At 38.4% G+C, this 4,582-nt stretch overlaps 1 protein-coding gene across 11 annotated transcripts in view; it reads left to right on the forward strand.

Moving 5' to 3' along the window:
• CHID1 (chitinase domain containing 1) overlaps positions 1–4,582 on the forward strand; it is a 115,647-nt gene that overhangs the window by 75,463 nt on the left and 35,602 nt on the right. The window lies entirely within an intron of this gene.

Genomic DNA, 4,582 nt, shown 5'->3' on the forward strand with positions numbered 1-4,582 from the left:
CCCTGTTCCTTTTCACTAGAGGATTAGCTGGAGTCCTCTTCGTTCTGTGTATATGGGTCCCAAGGGGACTTTGGCTTTGTACATCTTCAGTAATAGTTACATTTGGAATTACTGCCCCCAGGGAGCAAGCTTCCTTCCATTCTAGGGTCAAGCACCTTCCTGGCTTTATGACCACATAGCCAATACCTTGCCTTTCAGGACTAGCCATTCAGTTATAGGATGATTCCCATGTTGTGTCTGGTGTGCATTATATATATTAGCATTCCCGTAGCTACCATATTTGGTACAATATAGATAATTCCCTACCTCACAGGTAACATTTCCACATTCAGGGTCAGTATTATTGCCCCCTGAACTTCCGTCAATATGAAGAATGATATACATATTAATACAAAAAACAGAATACCCTGGCAACATTCTAATTCTGTGTAATCCAACTCTTTTTCCCAATTACACGTGGTATTCATTATTTTTTCTGAAGGAGAAGTTAAAGGTTAGTTTACAACCACGATTCACACCTCCTCCTAATTTTTAATTTTAAAGGTTCTCTATAGGAACATTCTCTCAGGTCAAAGCAAAAGGCTTCCGTTGTGAATACTTTTTGATGGGAGAAATTAGCAACGTAGGTGTCAGGTTAGGGTCATAATTAGGGTTAGGGTCGTTAGTGCTTGGAGAGAGAGAAAAAACAGAGTCCTGTTGTGTGTGCAGTTGTGTAAAGGCTCCCAAAGGGAGTTCAGGTCTAGCAAAAGGCTTCCGTTGTGAGCACTTTTTGATGGGAGAAATTGGTGATGTTGGTGTTGGGTTAGGGTCATAATTGGGGTTAGGTTTAGAGTTATTAAGGTGTCAAGGAATGATGCATAACAGGGTGTACTTGAGCACTTTCTCAATAGTGTATTCAACTATGCAGTGTCTTCGAATCAGAAGAGAAAGAAGACTCTGCCAAAATTTTGCTCTTTCTGCTTTTTGAAGAGGTTCAAAAAGCTGCAGTACTGTCACACCATGTGCCTGATTTGTATTTATTCCATCAACATCATTTTCTTGCTTATATTTATACATGAATATGTGTCTCCTGCCCTCCTTTTTTAAAGACTTTATTTAGCACTTTAATGAATTCAGCAAGGAACTGGACTCTGCTCATGATTTTCTTATTGACTAGTGTAGCCTTTGGCAAATTGCTTAATATTTGCAACCCTAGTTTGAAAAATGGTGGTACTTATTCTTGTAAAACGCTTCTGGGGGAAGCTGTCTTTAGAGTGAAAAATTGCTGGACAAATCCTTATTTATTTATATTATACCTGTCTGTCTTGTTGTTTTTTTTTTTCTTCTTTTTATCCATGTTTAGTTCCTCGGGCAGATGGTCAATTCAATGATATCTTCATGGTACACTTGTCAAAATTATGTTCAGGGGACTGTCTGTGGTATCAAAAGTAGAGGGGAGGCAGAAGGTGGGGAGCCAGATAATCTTGGACCTAAATTCTTCTCTACTGAGGGCAAGATACGGTGGTATTTCTGTTGTATAGCAGAATGTCTGAATGGGCACGTGGCAATGCAAGGAAAAGGTGATGTCTTATGACTCCACAGATACAACGTGAACTATATTGGCTTTAAAGTAAGAGAATACCATTGTTTTTAGGAATATTAAAGCAAATACGAAGGTAATTGTCTTCTATTTTTTAATGGAAGTAAAATTTGGATTCATGCCAAATCAACATTCAGGGGAAAAAACGGACTTCGTTGGTTGAAAAGGTGCCGGTCATTGTATCTGCATGAAAGAAACCATGGATGAAATCTCTGAAACAGTTTTCTCTGCTTTCTGAACACTGAGTACCTGGATAAGCATGCTGAGTTTTTGCATGTTAAAAGTCAGGAGATCAATACTAGCAATAATACAAAGACTTGCATTTTCACCACACTGTTTTGAATTTGGTTTCATTAGAAGTTTACAGAATAGTTTAAAAAAAAAGTGTTGAATATTTTCCTTATCTATTTCGTTAAAAATTGCCAATCCAAAAATGTAAATGGACATAATTTAAGATAAGAACGTAAATGCATAGAGACCAGAGAAGCTCTCAGAGCAACACCATGCCAACTACGTTGTAATGTTATGAGCTACTCATGGATGCATTTGCTGTTTGGATAGAAAGGTATAGAATCTATTATATTTGACATCTCTTTGAGAGTGTCCTTTTTCATATTTCCTGATTCTTGCTGATTTAAAATCTACTTGAAATCTGTCTGTTTAAAAACTATGGTGCCAATTTGATTTTCTTTTCAAAAATAAACATAATGCTTTTTTATTATTATTATTATTGATCTTGCAAAAGAAAAACCACAAAATTTTATCCAGTATATGATGAAAGGAGTAGACAGGCTTAAGAAACCTTAGTCAGAATCACCAAAATGATAGTGTTATGTATAGAAAGGTGTTTATGGTCAAATAAGATAATGCTTATGTAGGGTGCACTGTTGAAGAATGATTTAAATGGGCAACAGACTATTAAATGTAGTTAAATGGGCACAGTGTAAATAATGTTCTACGAATCTGAGTCTGTAACAAAAGTTGTAGTACCACGACAGTGCTTTTCTCGAATTGCAGACTTGGGTTGTCAGCAGCTGGCTGCAGGCTTGCCGGGCTCTGTGTTCATAGCAGTGCTGGTAAAGACCATGTCTGCCATAATTAAGTATATCCAGAGATACAAACTGAAGAGGCATGGAGCCGTACAAGACTCAGACCTGTACGTTTGTGTGTCTACCTGCAAGTGCCTACATGTGAGCTGTGTGCCTAAAGTGAACAGTCACTGGGGACAACTTGTTAGTGCAGTAGTCCCTTGTCATAGGGGCAGCCTCCTGCTGCCTTCCCTAGCAAGTTCTTACAGGGCATGGCTCGTGCTCAGGGCACAATCTGTGCAAAATTACTTCAACGCAAGTCCAGCAACTCCAGGGCTTCTTTTCTTGGAGCTTTGATGCTGCGTTTCCTTGAGGTTACACTTATGCACATTACTTGTGCTTACTGGTGGCTGTTCCTCCATTTTTTGAAGGATCTTGGCCAAAATAATATTTAAGAAGTTACTTAGATTAACCAGTTCTCCCATCTTTATTCCATTCACGGTTTTGTTTTTCCATGTTTTAATACCCTTTAATAAAATAGCATATTCGATCTGTCATTTTATACACACACAAAAAAAGGAACTGTACGTGCCAAATACAGACACAATGGATCATCTCAACTAGGAGCAAAACATCAGATTTCTCTCAGTCAGCTATTTCCATCGGAGCCAGCAACTGTTTCAAGGAAAAGATTGCATTTTCTCTCTTTTTTTTTTAACCATACAAATCTCATTGCATTCAGGTAATTAAAATGCCGTAACAGTTTTCACATTTCGTTGTCTAATTAACAGCAATAAAGGCCACACTAAATCAGGATGAATCTGTAATTTCAGCACTAATCACACAAATGTGAGTGTCAGCATCATAATGAGATGCACAAATCTGGAGGTAATGAGGCTGGGCTGTCTGGGAAATTAGAGCAAGTGCTGGCACAAATTGTACAGCAAGGTTTATTCCCATTTTATTAATTATATGCTTGCACAGGGAATTGTAACCAACCCAAATTACTGTAATTTGCAGAATTCATGCACCATCTATGAACTTGACATCTGAGCATGAGGTTGGTTCCCCATCCTTCCCTCAGTGCAAAAGTGACAACAAAACCTCCAAACCCTGTAATGTGTATTTAGGTGTGCAGACTTTGACATTCAGCACGCACATGCATATTGCAAAGCTGATGTCACTAGTGGTGATGGTACTGGAGAGCACCGTGTAGGACATCAAGGTTTTCTAAGACAGAAGGGGGTTTGAGTAATGCTGAAGCTGAATATGACAAATACAAACATTTCAGGCATGGATAGTGACTGGTGTAATGTAATTCCATCTCTTACCAGTGTACTAAGCCTCTTTGAACGATGAACTAGAAAATGCCAGCTTGACTGTTTTCTTTTTGGCTAGGTAAAAGGCTGCAAGCATGTGATTTTGTGTTCTAACAAAGTGTCCGGGAGCCACAGACTGAAAAATACTCATTCAGACTTGCTGATTCATATGAGGTCAGTTGGCGTTACGAACAGATCATGTAAATTCATCTGTTCCATGAATCAGGATGATTAAATGAATTGTGCTGAGTCTATCCCGAGGACACATTTTCTAGGTAAATTGGAGGTTTCTACAGTGCCTGAATTGTCCATTTTTTGTTGGTAGGCAAGGATGACCGGTGTTTTTCACACTGCAATCTTTTAGAATTAGTTAATATTCAACACCCAAATCTCATTCCTAATTTTTCACAGATGGAGGTGGCTGGAGTAGTAGACGACTGAGTATTTGCCAAGCAGTTCCCATTCTGCAGCCAGCCGCAGTAATAGCATGCTACTTAACTTAACGCTTATTTATCTAGTGAAAGAGAATAACCGTGACTTGCTTATATCAGAATTTAATAGCTTAAAAGTTGTTCCAAAAAGCATGGATGTTTCCTCTGCTGTAGCCGTGTTGAACTGCACTGCAGTGATACTTTTTTTTTTTTTTTTTTTATCAG

The sequence above is a fragment of the Anser anser genome (genome assembly GCF_964211835.1).
Source record: "Anser anser genome assembly, chromosome: 5".
In the NCBI taxonomy this organism is placed as follows: domain Eukaryota; kingdom Metazoa; phylum Chordata; class Aves; order Anseriformes; family Anatidae; genus Anser; species Anser anser.